At 36.8% G+C, this 16,788-nt stretch overlaps 1 protein-coding gene and 1 pseudogene across 2 annotated transcripts in view; one reads left to right on the forward strand and one right to left on the reverse strand.

The window, feature by feature from the left end:
• RNGTT (RNA guanylyltransferase and 5'-phosphatase) overlaps positions 1-16,788 on the reverse strand; it is a 205,861-nt gene that overhangs the window by 149,182 nt on the left and 39,891 nt on the right. The gene's annotated exons all lie outside the window — the stretch shown is intronic.
• On the forward strand, positions 6,227-6,812 carry LOC125116034 (60S ribosomal protein L17-like; annotated as a pseudogene).

Genomic DNA, 16,788 nt, shown 5'->3' on the forward strand with positions numbered 1-16,788 from the left:
CACCACCACCAAACCTTTTTAAAATTTTTTATCTCCACTCTTAACAATCACTGAAATGAAGACAGAGTCCTAACATATTCTTCACATAACTGTGATGACATAGTTCTCTTCATCAAAAACTATCAAAATTTTCATTCAACATTATAATAGATTCCAACCCAACAGGTATTTTTATCTTGATTTATTGATCCTATAAGCACATCAGACTTCTTCAAAGGGGTTAGATCCTTTTCAATCTTCCTATCACATCAATTTAAAGTCATGAAACAGATGTGATTAAAGTTTTATAATCTTAAATTCACCTTAAGCCCACAGCTTCATTCTACTATGTGATCACTTACAAACACAACAGTATTTAAACAAACAACATGTATTATTTAATTTTAAGTTGCAAAGCCCATACACTTCCCCATCAGTTTAATGGTCAAACTTTTCTGACCAGCCTTTGATCTTAGAGCATTAATTGCATATTAAATGGCAGGCCAGGAGTTCCCGTCATGGCTCAGTGGTTAACGGATCTGACTAGGAACCATGAGGTCACAGGTTCGATCCCTGGCCTTGCTCACTGGGTTAAGGATCTGGCATTGCTGTGAGCTGTGGTGTAGGTCGCAGACACGGCTCAGATCCCGAGTTGCTGTGGCTCTGGCGTAGGCTGGCGGCTACAGCTCTGATTCAACCCCTAGCCTGGAAACCTCCATATGCTGAGGGAAAGGCCCTAGAAAAGGCAAAAAGACAAAAAAAAAAAAAGCAGGCCAAAAGCATGTCACTGAACGTTTGAACAGTTTGCCAATATTTAAATGTCTTCTACTTAGGCATAGTCATCTTTACTTTATATGTTGTTTATACAGCCAATGTGTTATGTTCATCTAAGCTTTGTTTAAGTTTGGTACTTGGTAAACTCTATGGAAAAATCATCAGTCAAAAGACTAACTTTTATTTCAACTTGGGTAATTACAAATAAATCTAGAAGCCCTCGGGATATCTACCATTAAAAAAAATTACCTCTAAGTCTTCTCACTAAACCTCAGAAAACCCTTTAAGTCTTCTCACTAAAACACCATGTATGCCTAATTCTATTAATAGATAGTAATAATTTTCAAAGCATATGTGTTTCTATCTCAAGAAACCCCCTTCAACCTGCAAGACTTAATTTCATGGAAAGCTTAAAAATCAACACAATAAAAGAATCTGGCAAGACACAGGGCCCAGTAACAATTTCTAGATTCTTCCCTCCCACTCCACAGAATTAATGATACTAATACAAATAATCAAGTGTATAATAAGACTTAAAGCAAATTTGTTCCAAACCATCCAATGATTTAAAATTTTAATTTGCTTACCTTATTTACATGAAGTACAATGGTACCGATGCTATCATTATGGGCTTTGGAAAGAAAACTCCTGTTCCAGACTCAATTGTGCTTGCCATCTAGAAGGCTAAAAAGTAGGCAGGCAACTGGAAATAAAAATCTCATCAAATAGTATAAAATGATTCTGTCTAACTCCTAGATATATGTTTAACTTCAGAACTGCAGCTTCCTTATCCTGCTTTCATATTGCCATCCTCCACTGCTCAGGAATTTGCACATGCCTACTGCTAAGCCTATGTATCTATAAAACTATACTATCTCGTCCTAAAATACATTATCTTCAAACTCTTACTCAAAACTCCCTTTCATGAAATCTCTCATACTCTAAATAGCAAGTCAAATTCAAATCATTCTATCACTCCAAGTTTTCTAAAAAGTATAATTCCAATATGTAACAAAGATAGTTGCCTCTGGTAGAAGAGAAGTATATGGGGAACAATCAGGAGACTTAGAGTCTATTTTAAGGAGTTTCAGCTTTACTTTGAGGCTGAGCTGATTTACAGCTGAAATGCAACAAATATTAAAACATAAAATAACATACTATATGTTGTTCATTTATGAACATTAGTATGAAAGTTATTTCATTAGATACCATTAATTATATATCAATAGATAGTAAATGGGGTGAAGATATCTATTGGCAAAAGAGAAGGCACCAACATAGAAAGATATCTGGGAGTCTACTGCAGTGGGTAAAAACTTTCATCCCAAAAAGCCTCTTCCTAGCTATGTGATTTTGCACAAATCACTTGACTGCCTTAAGATGCAGTTTCCTCATTAAAACTCTCCACCTCCTAACCACTAAGATGGTTGCAAGAATTAAATGAGTTTGTACCCCCATGCACAAAGAAGTATTATTCACAACAGCAGACGTGTAGAAGAAAAAGGTAAATATGTAAGCAAAATGAGGTATATACATTAAGTGGAATATTATTCAGCCTTAAAAAGGGAAGGAATTTCTGACATATGCTACAACACAAATGAGCCTTGAAGACATTATGCTAAATGAAATAAGCGAGCCACAGAGAGACAGCTACTGTATGATTCTACCTCTATGAGGTACCTAGAGTAGTTAAAAAAAAAAAAAAAAATCAGAGCGACCAAAAGTAGAATGGGTGGTTACCAGGAGCTGGGAGAATTAGGGAATAGGAATTATGATTAAATGGGTATAGAGTTTTAGTTTTGTAAAATAAGAGTTCTTTCTGGACATGAACAGCAGTCCAGTTTGCACACCTTATAAATGTCATTAACAGTATACCTAAAAATAGGTAAGATGGTACATTTTTGTTATGTGTATTTTACCACTATAGAAAAAACTGAAAAAGAAAAAAAATTAAATGAGTTAATATACAAAGGGTACCATGTCTGGGACATGGTAATAAAATGGAAGCTATTGTTATTATTCTATGTCCAAGGAACATAGTAAGTAGTTAATTAAGAATGGATATCATTATTATTTATACTACAACTTCTACTTTACATAATCCAAAAGAGTTGAGGTCATTGATACACAAAGCCTGGTAAGACAGAAAGGATTTGTTCCCTGTAGGCAGAAAAGAAGAGGACATCTCTTCTGAACAGAAAGGAAGAAAAATAAACGACAGGTAATTCCCTGTGAAGGTTTCCAGAGCCCACAAACTCAATCTTATAAGCACATTTACACAAAGGCAGACAACAACTACAGTAAATAATTCCTTAATTCATTTTTCCATGAATAGTTGCAACCCAAGAAAATTTTGTGAAATCAGCAGCTACACTTCCTGAATGAATGAGCCATAACTCAAAATAAGGAGCTCAAATAAAGAAACCTGAATCAGGTGGCTCTCTCAATCTGTCTAGGAAATGTTTTCTAAACACTAAAAAATAATTTAAAAAAAAACCTGAGCCTAAAATATTCCAATGTACTGAAACAGTTTTTTAATATTTACTGACAATAATGGTACATACAAATAAATACACAACTACTCCAAAAGCTACAGTATACAATGGAAAATTATCATGTTTTCATCCCACAACCTAGCTAATTAAATAAAAATTAGTAACAGCATAATTTAAATAAAATTAGAATTAAACCTACATGGGTTCATATATCCCTTAGCAACCTAAAAGAAACACAAGAATTATCATAATAATAGAGTAGACTGATCAAGTCCCTTCAATGTATAAGTTTATAAAATTAGAATTTGGAGAAATAGAATATCAAAGCATACTTTTCAACTAATGAAAAGAACTGTCAAATCAGGACTGAATTTATTTCCTATCAGCAACATGTATCTTGCTAAGTTCCACTTCTGTGGGCTACAGTATGTTCCCTCCTCCTTTCCACCAATCTACAAAGAATTCGAGAATTATGGAATCTGAAAGGGCTAGAAGGGTTCTCACATAGTGCCACATCACCTGCACATACACAGGCACATGCATGCACACTCACACACACACACACCCCCCCCACTTCCAGCCCTGTGACAACACTAAACAACACTAAAAGCACAAGAAAAACCAGGCTAGATTCAAAGGCAGGTGAGATCAAAAAGTACTCATACAGGCATTATTACCAAAGACACAAAAACTATCTTGGTATATTACCTCCACGAGTTTATAACTGTTTAAAAATAAAGTATATGTTAATAGTCAGTTTACATAAACATATGATTTACCCTTCTACAGCAGGAAGGTTCCAACTCAAAAATTCGGTTTGAATATAATATATTTTAATGTCTTTTTAAGTTCATTTAAATGTCCTCCTTAATGTTTACCTAAAGTCCAAAATATAAGAACTCTAAAACTATAACTGAATATAGACACTGTTGAATAATTCAATTTCATTAAATCCTCAAAAGTGATAACAGGTTAGCAAGAGAAAATCTTAAGATACATCTTAAAGATTCAAACTAGGAGTTCCTGTCGTGGTCAGTGGTTAACTAATCTGACTAGGAACCATGAGGTTACGGGTTCGGTCCCTGGCCTTGCTCAGTGGGTTAAGGATCCGGTGTTGCCGTGAGCTGTGATGTAGGTCGCAGACGTGGCTCAGATCCTGCGTTGCTGTGGCTCTGGCATAGGCTCTAGCCTGGGAACCTCCATATGCTGCGGATGCAGCCCTAGAAAAAACAAAAAAAAAAGACCAAAAAAAAAAAGATTCAAACTAAATAAAGTTGGCTAAATAAATGAGTCTCCATCTAATCGGAGAAGAGAAAGATTTCTCTTGGTTTGTAAACATTTCCTTATGCTAAGAAATATGACTTTCAGTCATATTTAAAAAAAAAAAAAAAAAAAAAGGCCCACAACTGCTAATTAGGTTTAGGCCACTGAACAAACCTGGTCTCTCTCTCTGGTATCCTCATCCTGAGAAAATGACATAGATTCTTATTACTTAAAGTGAGGTCCTTGGAACAGTAGCATTGGCATCACCTGGGAACTTGTTAAAAATGCAGAATCTTGGGCCCAACCCAGACTTACTGAATCAGAATACATTTTTAACAAGATCCCCAGGCAATTCGTACGCACATAAAATTACGAAAAGCACTGGATTAAATAACCTCTAACCATCCTTAACATTCAAATTGCAAAAGAAACAGAAAAGGCATTAAAAAAAAAAAGAAAGAAAAGCCAAAAAACAGAAATAAAGCAGAAAAGAAATTACAATTTTTAGAAACATGAAAAAAAAGGAGTTCCCATTGTGGCTCAATGTTAATGAATCTGACTAGGAACCATGAGGTTGCAGGTTCAATCCCTGGCCTCGATCAGTGGGTTAAGGATCCAGCATTGCCATGAGCTATGGTGTAGGTCGCAGATGCAACTCAGATCTGGCGTTTCTGTGGCTCTGGCATAGGCTGGCGGCTACAGTTCTGATTAGACCCCTAGCCTGGGAACCTCCATATGCCGCGGGTGCAGCCGTAGAAAAGACAAGAAAAAAAAGAAACATATGAAGAAAAGAGCTTCCATTAAAATGCCTATTTTAAAGTTATATTCAACAGATTTTTCCTCTTTTCTTAGTTACAGAAATACTCTTGTTTTCATGCTGACTTGGGTAAATGAACCAAAGAGGATGAAAAAGAGAACAAAAAGAAGAGTAAGCAAGATCACAAGTTATTTCCAATCATAATCTTCTAGTTTTCACATTATACATTATGCATCTTTTGAAACTCACTGTTGATTAGACTAGCTGAAGGAATGTTAATATAACCTATTTTCTTTTCTTTTTTTTTTTTTGTCTTTTTGTCTTTGTTGTTGTTGTTGTTGTTGTTGTTGTTGTTGCTATTTCTTGGGTCGCTCCCGCGGCATATGGAGGTTCCCAGGCTAGGGGTTTAATCGGAGCTGTAGCCACCGGCCTACGCCAGAGCCACAGCAACGCGGGATCCGAGCCGCGTCTGCAACCTACACCACAGCTCACGGCAACGCCGGATCGTTAACCCACTGAGCAAGGGCAGGGACCGAACCCGCAACCTCATGGTTCCTAGTCGGATTCGTTAACCACTGTGCCACGACGGGAACTCCAATATAACCTACTTTCCATAAAACTTTCCACTAGGGCCCCCCAAAAAGTTCACCTAATGGTCCTTGAATTGTAACTGACAATGGAAAATTTGCTATACGGTCTTCCCCTACCTCCTGTCAGGAAAACTCCTTGAGAAGTCTCAGAAGGGCTGGTTCTCTGTGACATTACCTCTTTCTTTTCTTCCTCCAGTCACAGAAGTAGGTTTTCTGCTTATCCTTCTGCAGCAACTACCCCTCAAGTATTCCCTATCACTATGAAAAATACTCTCCTCCCATTCTTTGTATTTCAAAAAAACAGCTCTTTTAAGTACCTCAAAGGCCACTGGCCTTTTGCGGTAAGCAGCCCGAGGCAACCTCTAAAAATGGTTCGCTATTCACTTGACCCAGAAAACCCCACAAAATCATGAGAATCAAGAGGTTCAAATCTTCATGTTCACTTTAAGAACACCCATGAAACTGCCCAGGCCATTAAGGGTATGCATATTCGAAAAGCCACCAAGGATCTGAAGGATGTCACTCTACAGAAGCAATGTGTGCCATTTCATCATTACAATGGTGGAGCTGGTAGGTGCGCCCAGACCAAATAGGCCTGGGGCTAGACACAGGGTCAGTGACCCAAAAAGAGTGAATTTTTATTGCACATGCTCAAAAATGCAGAGAGTAATGCTGAACTGAAGGGCTTGGATGTAGAGTCTCCGGTCATTCAGCACATCCAGGTGAACAAAGCCCCCAAAATGTAGCGCAGGACTTATAATAGAGCTCTGGCCAGATCAATCCTTACCTGAGTTCTCCCTGCCACATTAAGATGATCCTTACTGAAAAAGAGCAGATTGTTCCTAAGCCAGAAGAGGAGGTTGCATAGAAGAAAAAGATGTCCCAGAAGAAACTGAAGAAACAAAAACTTATGGCCCGGGAATAAATTTCACAAAAATAAATGCAAATAAAAGTTTAAAAAAAAAAAAAAGGTTACTGGGCTAACCAACTGATGCAGCAATTCCAGGTGCCCTTAAACTTGAAGAAGACTGAGATAAAAGGGAGTTCCCGTCGTGGCTCAATGGAAACAAATCCTACTAGAAACCATGAGGTTGCTGGTTTGATCCCTGGCCTTGCTCAGTGGGTTAAGGATCCAGCGTTGCTGTGGCTGTGGTGTAGGCCGGCAGCCATAGCTCCAATTAGACCCCTAGCCTGGGAATCTCCATATGCTGTGAGTGCGGCCCTAAAAAGACAAAAGACAAAAAAAAAAAAAAAGATTGAGATAAAGGTTCTCCCACCTCACAACTTCCTAAGAACAATTCAAGAAGTAGGAGTTGGTGTCACAGTCAAAATTTAAATCAAAGCAATCATGGTTCAGCAATCATTAAAATTCTGATGTGTTTAAAAATATAAAGTAAGAGTTTAATCAGCCACCAGTTTAATAATTTTCTTTCTTTAGTCTAAGCACCTAAAACTGCCCAGTGGCCAGAACTTACAGAGATTCTGGATTTACACCAATGTTGAGGTCAGTCCAGCTCAGGCAGGCTGTTTCTGCCTCATAGCTCCCTTTGTGCTGCTCCTCTTGCCCATGTTACTCACCCTCCACTAGTCTTCCCCCTCCTAAGAACTCCCTCCCACATTCTAGAGTCTACATCACATCATTTATAGGCAATTATATTTCATGTTGTTCTCTAACATATTCCATTTTAATCTTGCAATTAAATTTTTACCCATTTAAGGGCATGAACCATGTCTTAAATTTTCTTTTTTTCAAATAGGTACAAATTTTTAAAAATAGAACTTTACCATAACTACAGAATTTCTTTTTAGAAAGTTATAGTTTGATCTATTTTATTTTAGTGAATCTATTAATTTGGTAGAATGTGTAACTATCAACAACACTCACCAGACACTAAGTGTTAAGCAGGATTTGAACCCAGGTCATCTAGTTTCAACACCCAAACTCTTAACCACTATACTACTCTTCTTCTCAAATATATACCTGTTTTACAAGCTAATATACTTGAGTATTTTGGGTTTTAGAATTTTATTACATAATTATCTTTATATGTCCATGATTTTACTTACTATGCAAAATACCTAATTCAGACTCACAATCTCTCTTATTTGAAAACTTTGGAGTTAGATGTATTTCAGAACTTTGAAATTTTTAAAAAAATGTGGACAAATACTCTTAAAATATATTAAAAATAAAATAAAACAGACACAAACTAATTTTCCTCTCAAATTAGAAAATTTTTTTTTTTCTTTTTAGGGCCGCACCTGCAACAGGAAATTCCCAGGGTCAAATCGGAGCTGCAGCTGGAGCCTACACTGCAGCCACAAGTCACATCTGCGACCCACACCTCAGCTCTCCGCAATGCTGGATCCTTAACCCACTGAGCAAGGCCAGGGATCAAACCCACATCCTCATGGATACTGGTCAGATTTGTTACCACTGAGCCAGAACAGGAACTCCTAGAAATTTTTTTAAAACAAGCAAATATTTTTGTGTATGTTATTTCTATTAGGACAATGAATTTTTTCTTATTTTAGAGAAAGGGAGAGAAAGACCTAATCTCTAAGAAATTTGAAATAAATCTACTTTTAACACAGATACTGTACTTTACCATACATATTTTACTATAAAAATCCTGTTATTTATTTTAAATCTATAAATAGACTAATAGCACCACTAAGATTATTTTTTAAGAGAGTTAATTAAAAACACATGTGGAAAATGCATAACATGACGATGCTTGATTTAATACTGCTCCATGCACATAATGAAATGTAAGTAAGAAAACTACATCTAAGCACTCCAAATGTTTTAAATGACTTTTAATTTCCCCATTTATTAGTACACAATGTTTACTGGATCACACTATTAGAAAGTAACTATTTCACAACGGTCTTCGTTTATGTTCACATAAAAGTACTGGGAACAATTCTAGATACAACAATGTCAATAGCTAAACACTGAGATTACAAAAATACAATATGGACTCCTAATATTAAGGCAACTACCAAGGCCAGATCACAGAGTCGATTCAATGTGCATTTGCTTAAAATTCACAATTTAAGCAACAGTTTTGTTTTAGATATATATTATTATGTACCTCTAGCCAGTAGTTTACATTTTATCAAGCTAATATAACTCTTAAAAGGCTTAAAAGCCATTTTAAATAATTCATGGGGAAACAATTTAGTTCTCTGCCCATGCAAAAATATTTTAAAACTTAAATTTTCTAAAGTCTGAGGTGTTACTAAAATAAAAGTTGTCCCAAAAAGCTCACCTGCCAGCAAAAACATCAGCAATAGCAGCAACATCAGAGCTCAGCTAAAAGCCAGGGACATACTGTACTAAGATGGGCTACATATAAAATCATCAAATCAGATATCACGATTGAAAAAAGAGTTGTCAGAATTACCCACTTCCAATTTCTTTACCTAGTTCACAGATACTAATGCCTTTTGAGAACCAGATTACCATAAACACGCAAAAGCTGAATATAGTTCCTAAAGAAACTAAAAATATTAGATGATACATGATTTTTTTTCAAAGAAGGTATATAGTTATAGAAATTTATTTCCCAAAATATAATTAGATCACATATATTAAAATCACTATTCTTCATATACCAGGTACAGGCCTACCAACTTTTCCACCCTTATGAACATAAATTTCACTATCTAAAATAGAAGAGTTACATTCCAATATCAAGTTTTTCTACAGAAACCTTTGCTCCCAACCCAAACAATTGAGAGCAAAACCCAGATGGTATAAATGAGAATCTTCAAATCATCCTTTCACTCTCTAAGATTCCAACATAAGAACATCAGTTTCCTGAAGCAAACAAACCATTTTCAGAGACTTTAATATGGCAAAATCGCTTTTACAAAAATAGTTCCAAAATGACACTACATCGTCATCTACAAATAATTCAGATGTGATGCACAAAAGAACAAGGAAACGTAAGCAAAACTCCTATGCTTTCAATACTATTGTATACATGATCCCACTAATCCTTACTAAATTCTTAATAATCCCAAACTAATGTTTTGAGATGTATTGGAAAAACAGTGCACTAGGTAATAGAATGCTACTGCATCACAAAAGCAGCCTGATTAAAGCTGGTCCTCTGCTGCCATCTAGTGCAATCATAAAATGCCAAAACTAAACCAAAAGTGATAGGAAAAAATTTTTTCAGTCATAAATCTGTTTAATAAATCATTAAAATATATTAATTCAAAACATGGTCCTTAAATATCACTGCAAAAAAACCCCACAAAGATATTTAATACATTGGAGCTTCTTACTTTAAAAAAGTGTGGATGTATTCCCACAAGTGCATTCTAGTATATACAGAATGGAGCAAGAAATGATTGTAATGAACTATCAGGTAATAAGAACTCATATGAAAAAATTACCTAGAATAATATTATTACAGTACTGTTTTTTATGAAAGCAAAAATGTCAAAATGATCTACATTTTCAATCACACAAGATTTCTCAAATAAATTATGGTGCATTCATATAATGGAATATAATGATCCAGTATGGCTCCTTTTCCTCTCGAGATACTATCAAAATGATAACAAAGTTAGATTTTTTTTTTAAATATAAAGACAACTGGTGGTTTTCAAAACAGGTCCACAAATTCTCAAACTCATTGACACTCTTCCTTTTAAGAGGTGGGGCTTAATCTCCCACCCTTTGAGTATGAGCTGGATTTGCATCTCACTTCCAACAAAAAGAATATGACAGAGTTCATTGTAAATCACTTTGAGATTAACTTAGATTATAAAAAGACTACTACTTTCATCCTGAATATCTTGGAATATCTTGAATCACTTGCTCTGAAAAAGATCAGAGAAGAAAAAAGAATCTAGGGGATATAACCACCAATGGTAGTGCTAGAAAAGGAAAATTTAAAAAAAGAGGAACTAAAATATCAGATAAAATTTCCATTAGTGGAATAACTCAGATTTTCAGATTCAAAGAGATCACCAAGCACTCAGCACAATGAATGGAAAGGTAGAAGTGGGAGAACCCCATATAATCAGAAAGCACTGGGAAACTTTAAGGCAAGAATAAAGAGAAAATCCTGAAGGTACCCAGAGGCACAGCACTTACAAAAAGTTAATCAGAATAATATCAGACCTTTTATCAGTGGCAGAGGTTAAAAGAAGATATCTAAGTCTGATTTGTTTGTTTGTTTTTTTCTTTTGGCCACATCCACAGCATGCAGAAGTTCCTGGGCCAGGGACAGAACCTGAGCCACAGCAGTGACAATGCCAAATCTTAAATGCCAGCTCTTAAAGGTCCCCAGGGAATCCTGAAGTCAAGTTTTTAAAAGAATATTAAAGAGAAAAATCACTTCTAATCTAAAATTTTATACATAGTCAAACCACTAAATATAGGACCAGAGTGACAGCATTTTCATACACCTAAGTATATGTGGGGTTTTTTCCTACACATACTTTCTTAGGATGTGAACTAAAGAGGTGCCTCTGCAAAGTGAGAGAATAAATCTAAAGAAAGAAAGAAAAGGGATGGAAAGACAGGGGAGGAAAGAAAAACACAAAATCCCAGACAACTAGATCCTACTAGGAAAATGTTGAGGACAGAGCATCATACAAAGGCTAGAAATCATAGAAGGCTCTAAAAGAGAAAAGCAGTTTTAGCATAACAAAAAATAATTGAAAAAAGAAATAAATGACTAAAACCTTGGAAAAAACTTTATAGGGGAAAGGCAATTATTAGAGTTAAAAAAGAAACTATTTAAATTCAACAAAAGGAACATTCCACTCAAAGTGGCAGATTAGGTATGACTGAGAACTCTGAGCAAGTTAGCTTTCTCAGTCAGCTCCATTCCTTCACTGCTGCGTTCTCAGTGGATCTGCAGTTGAGAAGTAAGCAAAGAACACTTTCCAGCTCCCTGGAAGGAGACTAGGGGGAAAAGGAGGAAGGGAAAAACCTAGTGACCTGCTTCTGGCAGCATCTCAGGCAGAACGAACCATTTACAACAGCAGCCACAGGAGGATGGGCCCCTCCTTGGCTCCAGTGCCGCAGTGGGGAGTGCATCCCAACAGCAGCAGCCAGAGGAGCAGTGCCTCCTCCAAGTCTCAGCAGCACATGGCAACCAGGCTCTAATCAGAGGTAGTAGCAGCTGGATCACCAGGTGATCCTTTTGCTCCTATATCCTTTCGAAGCCTTTGAACCCCGCTCTATGTATTAAATCCCTCTGTGGGAATTCCCACTGTGGCACAGTGGGTTAAGAATCTGACTGCAATGGCTTGGGTCACTGTGGAGGTGCAGATTCAATCCCTGGCCTGGCACAGTGGGTTAAAGGATCTGGGGCTGCCATAGCTTCAGCACAGGTCACAGCTGCAACTCAGATTTAATCCCTGGCCTAGAACCTTCCATATGCCACAGATGTGGCCATAAAATTTAAAAAAAGAGAAAAAAAAAATCCTATGTGTTTGAAATATTACAGTGATTTCTTTTCATGCCATAAAAAAGGAAATCTAGGGAGTTCCCATTATGGCTCAGGTTATGAACCTGACTAGTGTCCATGAGAGTGTGGGTTCAATCCCTGGCCTCACTCCGTGGGTTGACCATCTGGCATTGCCATGAGCTGTAGTGTAGGTTGAAGATGTGGCTCAGATCCTGCATTGCTGTGGCTGTGGCACAGGATGGCAGCTGCAGCTCAATTCAACTGATAGCCTGGGAACTTCCATATGCCACAGGTGCAGCCCTAAAAACAAAAACAAAAAAAAAAAGGAAATCTATTTCTTTCCACTAATCTAAACCAGTTCCAGTGAAAAAATTAAGTATTTTCAGAGTTCAAATTCAGCCATACACTTACAGAAAACAAAAACCTTACGTTTAACGAACAGCATGTAGATGTAAACAGAGTTGACACTATTAGAGTTAGAGCTGACATACAGAAGTAAAGGAAGACAGGGAACTCTAAAGTCCTCATCTTAGAAGACTTTAAGAAACACTACGTAAGGGTGTTAAGTTAGAATAAACACACAGGCATGATCAATGAGGAAGTAACAATAATCTTTTACCTATGAGAAACAAGGAGGGAGAAAGGGGCACAGAGATTTTGGTGGGCTACCTCCTCAGTGAACATGTTAAGAACTCACTTAAAGTTGATTTTAATAAACAGCAACATAAACATATTAATTATACAGCGGTTTGGGGATAACCACAAAGTAAGTTTAAAAAAAAAAAAAGAATGAGGAGTTCCTGTCGTGGCACAGCAAGAAACTTATCTGACTAGGAACCATGAGGTTCGATCCCTGGCCTCACTCAGTGGGTTAAGGATCCGGCGTTGCCATGAGCTGTGGTGTAGGTCACAGACGCGTTCAGATCCCGAGTTGCTGTGGCTGTGGTGTAGGCTGGCAGCTGTAGCTCCGATTAGACCCCTGGCCAGGGAATCTCCATATGCTGCAGGTGCGGCCCTAAAAAGAAAGAAAGAAAAAAAAAAAAAAAAGAATAGTTAATAAGTGGTTGCCTTTAGGGAGCAAAACTGATAGAAGGAAGGGATGGGGAAGGGATCTAAATCATAAACTTTCTAGTACTACTTGATTTATCTAACCATAAGCAAGGACTACCTTAATAAAGAAGTTTATTTTGGTCCACTAACAGAAAAATGTTTAGTGAAATAAAAATATTTAGGGTTCATTAATTAAAAATAGCAGATTACTAAACTATAAATCATAGATACTAAACAGTGTATGTAGGAAATGTAATAGAAGTGCCATTATAGCAGGAACCATTGTAATTTCCACCACCAAGAATGATACATTGCCCATAATATGCACTAAAAAATACTGTGTAATGAATACATTTTCACTTAACAAAATAATATTTATATATAGAGACACAGATCTGGAAATACACACACCAACGTTAGCAGCAACATCTCTAACAGGTGAAATTATGACTGCTTTTCATTTTTTTCCCTTTTCCTTATCATCCCTTTATAATTCTTCCACAATGAATACAAAGTACTTTTAAAATGAGGGAAAATATTTTTAAAGTCACTATAATCTTTTTCATTAAAGCTTTTCATCTTGTGACCAGAATCACAAAATAAAACAAAGACATTTTATATGTGTGTGTGTGTATATATATAATATATATATATATATATATTTATATATATATATATATTATATATATACATATATAGTCCAAATTAGAAAAGTCACAACTAGTAAAAATGGAAAAGGTTTATTAGCAGAGTATAGACATATTCATTGAACTTGACCTAATTAAGAGGATTTGAAAATCTTTAGGTAACAGAATACTACAAAATTATTATTCTTGCACAGATCAGGTAATTAGTTCCAATACTGATAAATAAATTTCATGAATCTATTCTGAGACTAAGAAGCCTCTCGTGATTATTTTAATTAGTTACTTTTAGATTAAGTAGCTCTGGTCATAAATGAGAACACAGAATATTAGACTTCAAAGTATAAAATCAAATGATATATTCATTTGCACTAATTACCATGAATGTTACAGGTTATGCTTTTTAGAACTTCATAGCCTTGAACAAATTAAATATGTAAAATACAGTATCCTTTTAACAGCCCTTCCATTTGAGAGTGATGCCACATGGATTACTTGGATTTTCCTTGATCTAGAATAAAATTTAAAAGGCTCTTAAAATGGTTTGGGTATGAAAGGTATGAAAAACATTTTGGTTTTTATAAAACAATCAGTCTTCATGAGAAAAAAAGATCAAAAATATGCCAAAGGCTTTGTTTTATTTTACATCTGTCCCTGACCTAGCTGATTACTTTCTGTTTTCTTGTGCATGGGGCAGGCACTCTTAAAATATCAATTACAATGCTTTCAAACAATTTTTCACTGATTCACAAAGAAGAACAGATTTGTTTTTTCCTTTTTACCCAATCTAGTACACACCATTTCTACTATCATACATAATAGACTAGAGCAGGCAAGCAAATAGCCAGTTCTTAAAGGATCATGGAATTGCAAAAAAGTAAGCATGAAAATCCCCTTACATCTCATCCAACAAACAGTTGCATAGTAGGAGGCATATGTCCTCTGGTGTGGTTAGTGGTACTATTCCATACTAAATATCTAGTGTGTATCTCCTCTATTCCACTACTAAAGGTAAACATCCATCTAGGACACCAATTATTATGCTCCTAAAATCAAAATGAGCACTCATATTTCATATGGACTATCAAGTAATGTTTCTTAGCAGTTCTTTGTTATCTCTCCTTATTTATTCTGCTCTGTACTATACAGTTTTACTACATCTCTTAAAACATCTTAAAGCTGTTTCAAGGGCAATAATTGTATTGTTTTCCTACAGTGCCTTGTATTGTCAAGACCTTCTATCTCCTGTAGCTTAATAGTTATCTAGTAAAGCAATAAATATTATTTCTGCAATATTTCTTCTAATTTTCCCATTAAGGGAAAGGTGCAATGCAATTCCAGTTACCACCACAAAGCGATTTGACGTAAAGTTTTCTCCAGTTTACAACAGAACAGCTTATATCATATCCATTTATATGGAGAATCAGGCAGTGAGAAAAGACAGCAGCAGGCAGGAAGATGGAAGCATTGTGTCCAGAAAACCAAACAACCAACCCTTAACATTGATTATCCCAAAGAGTGGGATAAAAGTTCTCACAAGGAGAACTTCTCATCTCCCCATTTGAGGAGGACATCACCACAATAAGCATATTTTAAGACAAAAATTCACCTATAAGAATAAAATAGTTAAAAATACCAAAGAGGGGAGTTCCTGTTGTGGCGCAGTGGTTAACGAATCCGACTAGGAACCATGAGGTTGCGGGTTCGGTCCCTGCCCTTGCTCAGTGGGTTAACGATCCAGTGTTGCCGTGAGCCGTGGTGTAGGTTGCAGACGCGGCTTGGATCCCGCGTTGCTGCAGCTCTGGTGTAGGCCAGTGGCTACAGCTCTGATTAGACCCCTAGCCTGGGAACCTCCATATGCCACGGGAGTGGCCCAAGAAAGAGCAAAAAAAAAAAAAAAAAAAACCAAAGAAATGCTGAAAAAGAATAGTGAAGACAGCATCTGACAACAAAGGGAAAAACTACATGTATTATATACAGTACAGTGGTAAAGATCCTAGACTTTAGAATCAGACCACCCACATTCAGTCCATTCCTGTTACTTAACATAACTGTGGACTTGGAAAACTTACTTGCCTTTACATGCCTCATTTTCCTCTTTCAGAAAACAGGGATAGGAGTCCCCATTGTGGTGCAGCGGAAACAAATCCATGAGGTTTCAGGTTCAATCCCTGACCTCACTGAGTTAAGGACCTAGCGTTGCCGTGAGCTGTGATGTAGGATAGGATCTGGTGTTGCTGTGGCTGTGGGCTGGCAGCTATAGCTCCAATTAGACCCCTCGCCTGGGAACCTCCATATGCCACGAGTGTGGCCCTAAGAAGCAAATGAATGAATGAAAGAAGGAAAGAAGGAAAGGAAGGAAGGAAGGAATAAAGGAAGAAAGGGTGGGACAATGGGGATAATAATAGCACGTATACCTCACAGAGTTGTGCACATGAGATACTCTGTATAAAAGACTCAGAATGATGTCTCCTATCATACCTAAGTGCTCAACAGGTGTTATCTGTTAAAATACAATTGTTACCATAGCCAAAATACATAATAGAGAAGTTCTCATTGTGGCTTGGTGGTAACAAACCCAACTAGCATCCACGAGGACACAGGTTCAATCCCTGGCCTCACTCAGTGGGTTAAAGATCCGGCATTGCCATGAGCTGTGGTGTAGGTCGCACACATGGCTTGGATCTGGCATTGCTGTGGCTCTGGCATAGGCCAGCAGCTGTAGGTCTGATTTAACCCTCAGCCTGGGAGCCTTGGAACTTCCATATGCCGCACACATGGCCCTAAAAACACCAA

The sequence above is a fragment of the Phacochoerus africanus genome, chromosome 2 (genome assembly GCF_016906955.1).
Source record: "Phacochoerus africanus isolate WHEZ1 chromosome 2, ROS_Pafr_v1, whole genome shotgun sequence".
Lineage (NCBI taxonomy): Eukaryota > Metazoa > Chordata > Mammalia > Artiodactyla > Suidae > Phacochoerus > Phacochoerus africanus.